Source organism: Cervus canadensis, chromosome 3, assembly GCF_019320065.1.
Source record: "Cervus canadensis isolate Bull #8, Minnesota chromosome 3, ASM1932006v1, whole genome shotgun sequence".
NCBI classification, from domain to species: domain Eukaryota; kingdom Metazoa; phylum Chordata; class Mammalia; order Artiodactyla; family Cervidae; genus Cervus; species Cervus canadensis.
The window spans coordinates 28,793,068-28,807,687 of record NC_057388.1 but is presented as its reverse complement, the minus strand read 5'-3'; the positions used below and the strand labels follow the sequence as shown (position 1 = coordinate 28,807,687).

At 47.1% G+C, this 14,620-nt stretch overlaps 1 long non-coding RNA gene across 1 annotated transcript; it reads right to left on the bottom strand.

Annotated features, from left to right (window-relative positions):
• Positions 1-5,601: 5,601 nt before the first annotated feature.
• LOC122438193 lies at positions 5,602-13,418 on the bottom strand. Its single transcript, XR_006268478.1, has 3 exons — positions 12,994-13,418; positions 6,909-7,088; positions 5,602-6,715 (listed from the first exon to the last, which is right to left on the bottom strand). It is a non-coding gene; the product is annotated as an uncharacterized LOC122438193 (long non-coding RNA).
• Positions 13,419-14,620: the final 1,202 nt, after the last annotated feature.

The following is a 14,620-nucleotide window of genomic DNA, read 5'->3' as shown; positions in this document are numbered from 1 at the left end:
CTCTGCTGGATGCTTGGACTTCCACAGTCTCTGATCTGTGGGTGATGGTCTAATTGGTGATTTTTGTAGGGGGAGATGATAGAAAGCTTCTATTATTGCCATTTTTATGATGTCACTCTCCAACAGATATCTTTAAAGATATAAACTCATAAAGCTTACTCAAGAAATAAATAACCCAATAGTGTGAAAGTCGCTCAGTCATGTCCGACTCTTTGTGACCTCGTGGACTCTACAGTCCATGGGATTCTCCAGGCCAGAATACTGGAGTGGGTAGCCTATCCCTTCTCCAGCATCCAGCAGATCTTCCCAACCCAGGAATCAAACCAGGGTCTCTGCATTGCGGGCGGATTCTTTACCAGCAACCCAATAGTTGTGTATCAAACGAAGCAACTGAGTTCATAGTTCAAAGTCTATATCAACCAAAAAAGAAAAGTCTATATCAATTTGCCTGCATCCAGTCTGGAGCTTAGGCCACACAGGAGGTAAACAGGGAAAGTTTACAATAAAGAATATCAAACTCTGATAAAATAGGGCCTGTTGGTACAAGATAAAACCAGTGCTGGCAAGGATGTGGAGTAACTGGAACTCCATACATTGTTGGTGGGAATTCAACACGGGATAGCCAGTTTGGAAAACAGTTTGGTAGTTTCCTGTAAACTGTCATGGATCCTTACCATTCAATTCAGCGCTGCCACTCATAGATATTTACTTAAGAGAAATAAAAAGATACGTTAAGACAAAGACATGTCCTTAAAAGTTTATAACTGACTTAGTCTTAAGAGCCAAAAACTGAAACCACCCTATATTTACCAACTGGTAGATAGATAAACACATTACAGTATATACATACATTAGAAAATGTCATGAATAGGTTGAATCCTAGCCCCCAAAGTTGATGGTCATAGGAGACAGGGCCTTTGGGAGGTGATTAGGTCATGAGGGCAGAGCCCTTGTGAGTGGGATTCATGTTTTATAAAAGAAGCTCTAGAGAGATCCCTAGTCCCTTCGTCTCTGCAAGTTTACAGAGGGAAGGTGCCAACTGTGAACCTGGATGCAGGCCTTCATCAGGACTTGACCATACTGGCACTTTGGTCTTCGACTTGCCAGCCTCCAGAACTGGGGGAACTTAACATATGTCCTTTAAAAGCTACCCAACCTGTGGTATTTTGTTACAGCAGCCTAAGTGGAAAAAAAGGTGCATTTTGGGGGATTGAAATATTCTACATCATAATTATGGCAGAGTTTTTAGTATATATATTTCTTAAAGCTCAACAAATTAGGTACATTTAAAATTGGTAATTTTATTATTTGTAAACTCTTTCTCAATAGAGCTACTTTTTTTTTTTTTTTTTTTAAAAACTAGTAATAATGTCAAGCCTCTGCTGCTGCTGCTGCCAAGTCACTTCAGTCGTGTCCAACTCTTTGTGACCCCATAGACGGCAGCCCACCAGGCTCCCCCGTCCCTGGGATTCTCCAGGTAAGAACACTGGAGTGGGTTGCCATTTCCTTCTCCAGTGCATGAAAGGAAAAGTGAAAGTGAAGTCGCTCAGTCTCATCCGACTCTTAGCGACTCCATGGACTGCAGCCTACCAAGCTCCTCTGTCCATGGGATTTTCCAGGCGAGAGTACTGGAGTGGGTTGCCATTGCCTTCTCTGGTCAAGCCTCTAGACCACCCTAATTAAAATAGAATCCCTGGAGATAAGGCCCACATGCCTTAGGTGATTCTAAAGTGCAGTCTGGGTTGAAAATGACTGTCCTATGCAGAAAGAACATTTGTGTGAAGTCTTACTAGCTTCAGTAAGGCATCTCAAATGGTACGGCATCAATATGAAACTTTTTTTTCAACATCTCCTCCCACTTGTTGTTCAGTCACTCAGTCCTGTCTGACTTTGCAACCCCATGAAGTGCAGCATGCCAGGCTTCCCTATCCTTCACTATCTCCTGAACTTTTCTCAAATTCATGTCCATTGTGTCGATGATGCCGTCCAGACATCTCTTCGTCTGTTGCCTTCTTCTCCTCCTGCTCTCAATCTTTCCGAGCATTGGGTCTTTTCCAGGGAAAGGCTCGTCATATCAGGTGGCCAAAGTATTGGAACTTCAGCTTTAGCATCAGTCCTTCCAATGAATATTCAGGGTTGGTTTCCTTTAGGATTGACTGGTTTGATCTCCTTGATGTCCAAGGGATTCTCAAGATTCTTCTCAAGCTCCACAGTTCAAAAGCATCAATTCTTCGGCACTCAGCCTTCTTTATGGTCCAACTCTCACATCCATACATGACCACTGGAAAAACCATAGCTTTGACTAGACGGACTTTTGTCAGCAAAGTGATGCCCACTGGCCTCTGTTGAAACATCAGGCAGACCCCCTCCACATCTCAGGCTGACTCTTTCCAGTCACTTTGTTATGATAACAGTCTAATTCTGGTTACAAAACTCCGTCTTTATTTCTGAAGCTTCATTCTCACATCATTCTCACCCCTTTCAGGGCAGGGCAGGGTCCTGTGATCTGAGCCTGCAGAACTGGGAGGGGGTGCAGACCCTTCACAGCCCCCACCCTTTCTTTTCTCTGTGATTACCTGTGGAGGAGGCTGCAGTTCAGGAGGTCCCCAAGACCACCCTCAAGTTCCACGATTCTGAGGAAGGACTCACAGAACTCAGAAAAGCAATTGTATTCACTATTATTATGAGGGATGATGTATTACAGCAAAGGGAAGAGGTGCGTAGGGCAGAGTCCAGGAACACTCAGGTGTGATTTTCCATTGGTCCTCTCCCAGCGGAGTCATGGGACAGTGCTTGCTTCTCCCAAGAATCATGTGTGGAAAAGTGCCTAGGTTACCGCTAGCCAGGGAAGCTCACCTGGGCCTTGGCATCCAGTTTTCACTGGGTTTTGTCAGCATGGCTGACAGCCCATATGATTGACTTCAGTCTCCAGCCCTTAAAGCGCAAGCTGATACCATATGGGCCCAAAGCCTCCGTCATAAATCACATTGTTGGCATAGTCTATTTGATGTGATCCCAGGCAGCCACAAAAACAAAGACATTTGCCAGGCAGGATATTCCATGGGCTCAAATGTTACCTTCTAGTAGCCTAACCTGGGTCCAGCGTTTCTTTGGGCAAGGTTAACTCTTTACTGCTCACTGGTCTACCTTTATGTGACTGCTGAGAGTGGGAGTTGGTCCCCCTTGCAGGTCTGACTCCTTGTCTCTGTAGATACTGTATGAATGCTGATAGCCCCAGGGACCTGGAGAGTCTGGGGACTTGGTTGCTTGTAGTGCCCTGTATCTGTTATCACAGCACCATTTTGTAACCTCTGGAGTCAGAAATGAAGTCAATCAACTCTTCATTCCACCCGGTTACTATAGCAACACATACACTTTAACATTGAGTTCAAGACATCCCTGTTTGGGGGAAAAAAAATCCATTGACCATTTTTCCACTGTGCAGACTCCAGCGTATCACACAGTTCCTCTACTGCCTCCCTCTCAGAAGCAAAACCAGATTCTTCCAGTTTCAGCTCCCTTCTGTTGCCACTACCACAGTTTAGCTCCAAACCAAACTGCAAAGCCAGACCCATTTAGGGAACTGGGCAGGATGAAAGAGCCTTTCATTTTCCCCAGGATCCAGCCTCACAAAGGCACTTGTGATTGTAGATAGCTCTTATTTCCCTGTGTTACAGACACTGTTGCAGTATTGGGCACCAGCCACGCATGACTCCCCTTTTCGTTGCCCCGCCACTGCTTCCAGCATGCTGCGTGGTTTAGCGCCTAAATTCTGATGGCCGACAGAGCACCCACTGAGGCCAGGACTTGGCTGAGGTTTTACTTTTATTCTCATTGCCGTGAGTGTGAGTCAGTAATGCTGAGGTAATCCTCTTTGTCACCTGTGTTTTACTGTTTTACTTTACATTTGTTTTATTTACTTAAAGCACATCAAAGCAAATAGCTCTGATTTGCTCTAAGTATCTCATGAGAGAGTCTTTTGGTTAAATTGCTTCGGCAGATGACATGCAGAGTGTCGTACATACTGTTTCTGTCTAGAAACAGCTGGGAATGTCTGCACTGAGGAGACATCCCTGCATTGTGTGATGGAACATGGCAGACAGACACACGGAATTGGAGGCTCCGTCCCCTGCAGGCAGGACAGAGGGTTTGCCCTCAGGGCCAGGGCGTGTGTCTAGTGAGAAATAACATGGGCTCTCACAGGCCCGCTGAGCTTGAGGTGGTCCCTGGGACAGCCTAGACAGACCTCACTTTACTGTACTTTGCTGTATTGTGCTTTGCAGTTATGTCACAGAATTAAAGGTTTGTGGTAACCCTGTGAGGAACAAGTCTCCCAGCGCCGTTTTTCCAATAGCATTTGCTCAGTTTGTGTTTCTGTGTCACATTTTGATAATTCTCAAAATATTTCAAGCTTTTTCATTATTGTATTTGCTGTCATGATCTGTGATCAGTGATCTTCCATGTTACTATTATGACTCGCTGAAGGCTCAGATGATGTTAGCATTTTTCAGCATTAAGGTATTTTATTTTAAGGTATTTTAAAATTAAGGTACACACATTATCTTTTAAACATCATGCTGTTGCACACTTAATAGGCAGCAGTGTTACTGTGCTTACTTGCTCAGTCGTGTCCCAGTCTTTGCAACCTCATGGACTGCAGCACTCCAGGCTTCCCTGTCCTTCACCATATCCCAGAGTTTGTTCAAACTCCTGTCCACTGAGTCAGTGATACCATCCAACCGTCTCTTCCTCTGTTGCCCCCTTCTCCTGCCTTCAATCTTTCCCAGCATCAGGGTCTTTTCCAAAGAGTTGGCTCTTCACATCAGGTGGCCAAAGTATTGGAGCTTAAGCTCCAGCATCCGTCCTTCCAGTGAATATTCAGGGTTGATTTTCTTTAGGATTGACTGGTTGGATCTCCTTGCAGTCCAAGGAACTCTCAAGAGTCTTCTCCAACACCACAGTTCAAAAGCATCAATTCTTTGGTGCTCAACCTTCTTTATGGTCTAGCTCTCACATACATACAGACTATTGGAAAAACCATAGCTTTGACTATATGGACCTTTGTTGGCAGAGTGACCTCTCTGCTTTTTAATATGCTGTCTAGGTATGTCTTAGCTTTCTTTCCAAGGAGCAAGCGTCTTTTAATTTCATGGCTGCAGTCACTGTCTGCAGTGATTTTGGAGCCCAAGAAAATAAAATCTGTCACTGTTTCCACTTTTCCCCCATCTATTTGCCATGAAGTGATGGGACAGGATGTCATGAATGTTTCTGAATGTTGAGTTTTAAGCTAGCTTTTTCACTCTTCTCTTTCACCCTTATCAGGAGGCTCTTTAGTTCCTCTTCACTTTTTGCCATTAGAGTGGTATCATCTGCATAGCTGAGGTTGTTGATATTTCTCCCAGAAATCTTCATTCTAGCTTGTGATCCATCCAGCCCAGCATCTCACATGATGTACTATACATACCTGGGCTTTCCAGGTGGTCCTAGTGGTAAAGAATCTGCCTCCCAATCAGGAGACATAAGAGACATGGGTTCGATCCCTGGGTCGGGAAGATCCCCCAGAGAAAGAAATGGCAACCCACTCCAGTATTCTTGCCTGGAGAATCCCATGGACAGAGGAGCCTGGCAAGCTAAGGCCATAGGGTCACAAAGAGTCAGACGTGACTGAAGAAACTTAGCAAACAGGCAGTCTGCGTCTAAGTTAAATGAGCAGGGTGATAGTATGCAGCCTTGTCGTACTCCTTTGTCAGTTTTGAACCAGCCCAGCGTAGTGTAAACATAACTTTTATGTGCACCAGGAAACCAGAAGATTTGTGACTTGCTTTGTTATGACATTCACTCTGTGGGGTGGTCTGAAACTGAACCCACTGTATCTCTGAGGTCTGCATGTACTGTGATTTGAAGGAAAACAGAGCTGCCGGACTAAGACCAACTGCTCAAAACTCCGTCCTTTCCAGAACTTAGTTCCTGGACGAATCTGAAGCACAGAGAGCTCAGCTGTTAATAACCAGTCACACGTGCTGACCGGACTGTGACTGACATGCAGGCTGGCTTCCCAGATGTGTGGTCTGCTCGGCCTGTAATGCTCTGTGGCTTCCGTCCTGAAATAATAATTTGGGTTTTGAATTTGTGTTTTGTAAGTGAAGTCTGCTGGGACAGTGGAGCATGGGCCAGGGATTTGGAGGCTCTTCAAAGTGTCTTAGCGTGTCTTACGCTTTTTTGTTTCGAGACAGATGTGGAATAGAGTACAAGGAACTGAGGGAAACAGGCCATTAGTGTAAGGTTTTGTGTTTATCTGGCTCGGGCTTGGGCTGTGGTTTCTGTTTGCTGTAGCTATAAGGTGTTAGAGGCTAAACTTGCTCCCAGTGTTCCTGTTTTTGCCTCCCCTGTTGTCCTTGGATTTCCCCAGAGGCTTCTTGAAGCTTCTAAGAGGCACAGTTCTCGGAGGTGTATTCCCCAGTTGTTATACTGGAGCCCTAGAAATCTGGACGATGATGTGGAGGGAAAGCGTCTGTGGTCCTACAATTGGCAGTCTTTTAGTGAGCCGACCTTCATAAGAGCGTCTCCATTTTCTTCGTCTTGTTTGTCCCTCATCGCTGACACAGGGAGGCTGGAGAAGGTCGAGATCGGTACATCCATTCCCCCAGGTTGGTTAGGGTCTGGCAAAACCTCAGCAGGTTAGGCTCTAGTAAATTACTTTCTCTTGAGGGCAGGCCTTGTTAGGAAGAATGGAAATGTCTGGGTGTAGTTAAGAAAGGCCGTTTTCCCCTCCCCCGCCCAGAAGTAGGAAGGGCTTCTTCTCCCTCTTCCCTGTGAGAACCTGGCGGGACTCCGGCAGGCCGCGCTCACAGAGGTGTGGGAGCCTCCCTGGGGTTAGCGCGCCGGGCCTCCCGCACCGCCCCCGTTACCTCAGCTCTTCCCGCCCAGGCAGCGGCTCCCACAGGCTGGCTCTGCTCTGGTGAGTCGTGACTTTGCATCTGTCGTAGTCTCTCCAGTTTGTGGGCAGTGGCTTCTCCTGTGGCTTCAGTTCTCTGATGCATCTGAGAAGAGTTGTTGATTTTTCGGTTTGTTCAGCGCTCTTTTGGTCTCTATGTGGGTGGGAGAGAGAATTTCTGAACTTCCTTACGGGCAGAGCTAGAAACTCGAACTCAAATACTGCTTCAGTGCTCCGACAGTTGGAATGATGTGGCAGGCAGTGAGGCTGTGGGAAAGAGGGCGGAGGCTTTGAGGCCTGGACCTGTCACCAGCCGCCCCACCTCTCCTGGCTGCTTCACTTGAAGCCTCACTGCTCTGAGCGCTGTCTGTGAACTGGCTGTGTATCCCGAACTCAGAGCTTGTAGAAAAGCAGACTCTCGGGGGCCCCATTCCAGACCTGCCGAATCAGAACCCACAATGTAAGGAGACCCCGCCCAGGGGATGCCTCTGCAGGTCAGCATTTGAAAAGTTCTGACTACAAGTTACGACACACTTCCGAACGAGAGTTTGTTACCTTCATTCCCAAACTGATACTGAGGCACCCTGCGGTACCACAGTGAATTTACAGGGAGCTCTCTGGGATAGCTTTATTTAATACATATCTTGGGAAACACAGAAACATTTGTCCAGTGTCCTGTGTACCTCTAGCTTTAGTTTATTTTCAACCTTAGATCACTATGTTCCTTCTGTTGATGTCTTATGGATGAGTAGGAAAAATTTCAGCTGTGATCAGATACTAGAACTGTGTGAAAGGCAATGGGGAATGAGAAATGAGTTGGCAGTTGTATCTGAATCCAAAATCTGAGAAGCGTACAGGTGCTAAGCTGTTAGACCATCAGTATGGATTAAATTGTTTGAACCTGACTACTTAATAAGTAGAACTGTTAGGTATTTCCTTTCCTGGGGTGCTGACACACTAGGAGGACCATGAACTGAGGAAGTTTGGGAACCTCTGGTTTAACATTTGGTTAACTGCTTTGTAACCAAACCAAACAGGTCTGGTCACCCCGTGCGAAGTAAAGCCAGTCTTCTGGCACTGGGTTGTGCCGAAGGTAAGTGCAGGTTTATTGCAGGGCACCAAGCAAAGAGTCCAGGCAGCTAGTGCTTAAAAGAGCCAGACTCCCCACTGACTCTCAGGGAAAGATTTTTAAAGACATGAGGAGGGAGGAGGGTTGTGGAGTGCGTGATTGTCTCATGGTGAGGTAATTGGAAGTTGATCGACCTTCTGGTTCCAGCCGCTCTGGGCTCTAGGTGCTTGTGGGCAGCATGCAGCTAGCTTCTTCCACTTGGTGGAGGTTTCAGTATCTGCAAAACAGCTCAGAGGGTATGGCTCAGAATATTGTCTGTAGCCCTTGAAGAGAAACTAAAGGTCCTTGAATTTGTTTAATGGCTAAACTATTATTATTTTGCTTGACTGATTTCTTTTCTTTCTGCATTGTCTCAGTTTTCTGATTAAATTTACTCTTTAGAACTTGGGGAATGCCTAGGAGGCTCAAGTTTTTCTACAAACAAGAGGCAAGCAGAGGACATGAGGGAGTCTGTCCTGGAAAGGCCCCAAAGGGTTCTACTCAGTTACAACTGCTCTTTCACTTGCTTTTTGAATGAATTAAATGAGATAATGCCCATAGATGTTAGTTCTCTTCACTTTGCCCTCATTTAGTGTGCTCCTTTTCTATTGAATTTCACCTGCATTCATTCAGGACATGTGCAAAACCCTCATACCAAGGTCAGTGAACCCCACCCCAAGCAGGATATGTTTACAACGCCATGATCAGTTTCCCTGCTGTGCAGTGCTTAACACCTGTATCACGCTTTATGTTGAACACATGCAATCTCCTTGAATTTTAACAACCAAATGAGAAAAGCCAAAGAAATATTAATAACTCCATTTTAAAGGAGGAAAACCAAACCCCTGAAATTCAGAGGGGTTGCATAGTTGTACAAGCTCACACAGCAGAGTCTTTTCCTCACAAAACTAGTGCCCCCTTATTTCCCTCACTGCCTGGCGGGGAGAGGAGGATATTCAAGAACTGGGTGGGATGTCGGTGAAAAAATGAAAAGTGTTAGTCGCTCAGTCGTATCTGATTCTTTGTAACCCCATGGACTGTAGCCCACCAGGTTCCTCTGTCCATGGGATTTTTCAGGCAAGAATACTGGAGTGGGTTGCCATTTCCTCTTCCAGGGGATCTACATGACCCAGGGATTGAACCCTGGTCTCCTGCGTCTCCTGTGTCTCCTGCATTGCAGGCAGATTCTTCACCACTGAGCCACCTAGGAAGCCCTTACAGAGAGGTTGGGCACTGTCTAACGAGCACCAGGTCACTGTGTTGTTGAGGGTGATGAAGGGAACTTGTATTCTGCTTCATTAATACTCATTTCAGGTGATTCTCTCTCTCCCCCCACCTCCCCCCACACGCGCTTCTGGAGGGTCTGAGTAGAACAGGAGCTGGTTATAGATTCTAGTCCTCAGGCAGGGACCCTTTTGACCAGGAAGGGCTGAGGCCTCCCCAGAGAGCTTTGGAGAGGAGAACTACATCACAGCTAAATACACATTGCCTCTGGATCCCTCATTTGGCTCTTTTCCAGATCAGGAGTGACCAGAAATGGTGACCATCTGTCCACTGTTTCTTAGCCTCCAGCCAGGGCCAGGGCGGCTTGGCACACACCGTGGCCACTGCCCACCCCCGCCTCTGTCCACTGGATGGAACTTCCCGCTTTGTTCCTTTTCCTGCTTCTCAGGTTTAACTCCTCCTTAAGGAGACAGTGTGCAGAATCACTTTTCCTCCCTTTTTAAGTGACAAAGTCTAACGTTTCCTGGGAAGCCACTGTCGGCAGGTGTTGCGCTACGTCTCGTACCGACCGTCCCCAGGTTAGTTGGCTGGCGCTGCCATCACACAGCACCACAGACAGTAGCTTACACAGGAGTGTGTCGTCCCCCAGGAGTCCCAGTCCCGGGGTGGGCAGAGCCCTGCTCCCTCTGCAGCACTAGGTAAAGATTGGTCCACGTCTCTCTCTCAGCTTCTGGTAGCTCCTTGATTGTGGAGCACAACCCATTCTCCACAGGACATTCTCCCTGTGTGCCTGTCTGTCTCCACATTTCCTCATTTCATAAGGAGGCCAGTCATACTAGATCAGGGCTCACCCTACTCTGGTAGGACCTCATCTTAATTCCATTGGCAATGACCCTTTTTCTGAAAAAGGTCACATTTTGAGGTGTTGAGAGGGCTTCAACATATACATTTGGAGGGACATAATTCAACCAATAACACACCCACCCAACTGACAAATGAAGAAACTGAAGCATAGAGGAGCTAAATAAGCTTCTTAGGGTCACATGGAGAAGGAAATGGCAGCCCACTCCAGTATTCTTGCCTGAAGAATCCCATGGACAGAGGAGCCTGGTGAGCTACAGTTCATGGGGTTGCAAGAGTCAGACACAACTTAGAGACTAAACCACCACCACCAGCTCGAGGTCACCTGGCTAGTGAATGACCGAGCTGGGATTTGGACTGGAAGCCCTTTATTCAGAGAAGTGGTTTGTAGGCTGGCGGCACTCCGGTCACCTGGAGCCTCACTGAGTGCAGACCGCTGGACCCTACCCCACAGTTTGTGGTGTAGTAGGTCTCAGGTGGGTCTGCTGCACTGTGTTTCTGACAAGTGCCAAGCAACACCGCTGCTGTATGTCTGGGACCATACTTTAAAAACAACTGCCCTGGCAGTGGCTCTCAGACTCCATCTTGCATACACATCACTGGGAACTTCTGTTTCTTCTTCTGAGCAGTTCCCGTGACCCACTCCAGGAGATTGTGATGGGATGAATCTTGATGGGGCCCAGATATCTGTCCTGGTGACAGGTAAACCTCGTGGCTCTGAGTCAGTGCTCAGAGACCACCCTTTGGGAAAGCCCCAGGTTCCTGTTTGCCGGCTGACTGCCAGGTCCTTCCACTTCGCCTGCACGTTGGAGTCACCTGGGAAATTTTCAGAGGTGCTGAATCCATGGCTGGGACTCACCCTTAAAGATTCTGATGCAGTTAGTATTAGGGGATGGCCTAAATTTTTAAAATTCAGGGTTTGTTTGTTTTTTTAAAAAAAAACAAACACTGGGTTTTTAAAAATTCTCTTGCAGGTGACTGTAACGGGGCAGTCCAGGTTGAGAACCACAGCCGTAGCTGAAGCATGGGAAAGATCCCCTAGGGGTTGGTTACTGTGAGTGAGGTTCCAGACATTCATCTAAGAGCCTGGAGACGGGAGGGCTCCATTCTCCCTCAGCATTGTCAGAAGGTTCTTCCTCATTACTCAGGCCTTTTGCAGCCGGAAAGCTTGTATCTTTTCCCAGAGAACCAACATTGTTTTCCCTGCATTCATTCATAAGGGCTTTGTGGTGCCCTGGGGAGCTGTGAGAACTCTGGGGCCAGGGAGCTCAGGCCTGATTCCAGCTTCTGCACTTGCTGAAAGTGTGAACCTGTATTTTTATTTATGGGGTGGCTGGCTTTCCTTATCTGAAAACCTTACCTCCTACAGTTGTAGTGAGGAGTAAAGGGTTACTGTAGGTGAAGATCTTATAATGCTGCCTGGCACAGAGTAATTAGTATTTTAGGATTTTTCACTGAACAGGGATATATTAAGCAGCTACCATTTGCCAGTCATGGGGGTACAACAGGGACCACAAAGTCCTGTATCTCAGAGCTGATAATGGAAGGAACAGAAGCTGATGATATCTAATGTGACAGTACTAAATTATTTCTGTCTCCGAATCCCCAAGATGTCCTCAGGGACCCTTTTTAATGAACTGCTTTTTGCCATCACCAAATTTCAGAAGTCCTAATCCCCAAAGTGATAGTATTTGGCCATTAGAAGGTAGTTAGATCATGAGGGTGAAGTCCTCTGAGTGAGATTAGTGCCCTCATAAGAAGAGATAAGAGGGACTTCCCTGGTGGTCCAGTGATTAAGACTTTGCCTTCCAGTGCAGAGGGTGCTGAGATCCTACATGTCTCATGGTCAGAAAACCAAAACATAAAACAGAAGCAATATTGTAACAAGCTCAAGAAAGACTTTAGAAATGGGCTGCATCCAAAAAAAAAAAAAAATCTTTTTTAAAACAGTGAGAGCTTGCTTCTTCCCTCTGCTGTCTATCATGTGAGGACACTTGGAGAAGAGCTCAGGCTGCAAACCAGGAACAGGGTCTGAACCAGAACCTGATCACACGGGCACCTTCATCTCTGACCCCTCAGCCCCCAGAACTGTGAGGTACATGTGTCTCAGTCACCCAGCGACTGTTGTAATACAGCAGCTCAAGCTAAGATACCGAAGTGAGGGAGACTTCAAGTCCTGGGCAGACAGTGCCTCATGGGGTACCCATTAGGAACAAGGAGAGAAGGATGAAGTGGCTGTGGCAGGTTCGGAGGAAAGGGGGTTAGGCTAAGATCCCATGCACCGCTGCTGCCTTCCTCCTGTCTGATTAAATCTTTCTCGGAAAGCTCTCTTGATATCCCTCCCTTTTCTATCCGTCCCCTCTTTATCTGCCTCCCTGCAGTTGTTCCCTGGGAAACGTCCCACTCTAATTTTTTTTTACGTTCTCCTGTGGAGTTACGGCTTGGGGAATGGTGATGAGATGGGCACAGAGTCACACATGAACAAGGCTGAGGTGTAGCAGGAGCCGTGGCCTCAGGGCCTGGCTGGCAGGAGGATTGCAGCCTTTTTGTTTTCTTTTTTCCTTCTTGGACCATGGGCTAGGCTCCTATCTTTCTCTTTCTGGGAGGCTCGTTAATAACTAACGGAAGTGCTAATTGCCTCGCAGGCACTGGAGGGCGCTAGTTCCTCTTATTTCCTAAGAGAGAGCTGGTCCTCCAAAAAGATCACCTGGGCTAGCGGGGTGCCACTCCGAAATTACCCCAGGACCCTCTTGGGCAGCAGCCGGGGCGATAATCAGCCAGGCGACTGGCCCGCGTCCCTCGCCCGGCGTGGTCTCCCTGCCCCGCGTGGCCGCCGGCACTGTCGCCGCGTCGCATGTGCACATACCGCGTTTCCTCGGTGGGTGTCGCTGTGGTCAGGAAAGAAATCTTGCAGGAGGCGCGAAGGCTGTGCGCTGCCTGGCTTGGTGGAGGTGGGGTGTTGCGGATGGGGACGCTAAAACGAGAGGTAAATTACCGCCATTCCAAAAAGGACTGTAATGTTCCTCAGTATGAAAAATTGTTCCCGTCAGCGGCTGCGCCTCCTGCAGCCACCACAGAGGAGACGGACTTTTTGTTGTTGTTGCAAAGCAGGGCTGAGACCTGTCTCCAACTCTTCCTTGACTGGTGGTTAGTCCTGGGGCCCCTTCTCCCTGGAGCTGGATCAGGGGGATGGTTCTCAAAAGGCAGCACAACCTGTTGAGGATATTTCAGTGCACTCCTGGCCTGTACCTTGGAGTTTTTTGTTTGGAACTAACGGGATGCTGCCAAGGAATCTGCACTTCTTTACAAGCACCTCTGGTGTCACAGTTAGTGCAGTCCCTGCTTGGAAATACGATAGTTAAGAGAATCAGATTAAGTCAATTTCCTGGAGACTTGCCAGGAATCTGGGTACTATTTCAAAAGATGTTACACCGGCTAATTAGAAAATTGCAGAAGTAATTTTACCTCCAAAGGGCAGAAAGTGGCCGTTTTCACACTGATGTGGCTGTATTTTGGATCTGATTTCTACCAAATGCCTGTGATCTGCTAAACCCTTCTTACATAATTCTAATTTGTTCTCCCACAACTTGATGGGATATTCTCCATTTCTACCCACTGGTAAACGGAGGCTCTGAGGTCAAGAACTTGCCCCGAGTTGGCTCTGCTCTCCATGGAGTATGGACTCCACCCCAGGTCTGTCTGGTCCCAAAAGCTTTGTCATCTTCTGTGCAGTTTGTACAAGTGAATAAGGGAACTGTGGGTGCTTGGTCTGTCAGTCTGACCCTTAATATGTTGATATGCAAGTTCTGCAGACTGCAGATTGGAGTTAGCTGCAGAAAATGTGTGGGAGATTTAACTTGGAGACCTTTGCAAATACAGTTTGGATTTGGGGTCCAGATTTGGTCAAACATTGGTCATTGGTGTGTACTAATGAGCTCTCAGTTCTTGTCCAGTGCACAAAAGCAGATTCATGGTGACTTTGCTAGACCAAGCCTCCTTCAGTTGTCACTTGTATTTGTTCCAACCACCTGTATATACAGCTCCCTGCCTCAGTGCACCCCTATAGTCTGTTCTCAATACAGTAGCCAGAGTGGGCCTTTTAAAACAACCAGATGGTGTCACAAACCTTCCAGTAGATTAGAGTAAACCCCAAAGCCCTAACTGTGGCCCTTGAAGCTCCAGTGGTTGTGACCCAGGGTACCTCTCCCTCCTCATCTTGCAACACCTCCCTCCCCTCAACACTGCCCACTTAGCTATCTCTTCTCTCATTCCCAGCTTAGGGCTGTGCTTATTAGAATGTCATGACCATGAGGACAACAACTTTGCCCTGTCAACTATTAAATCTTCAGTGCTGGTATTTGACAAATAACTGAGTGAATTTTTGTTAGTGAGTTGTGGGTTTTAAATTCTTTGACGTTGTTTCATTAGGGAAATGAGAATGGGAGATAGCTGTGGGAAAACAGCTCGGTGATGTTGTATTTCACTCCTCCACA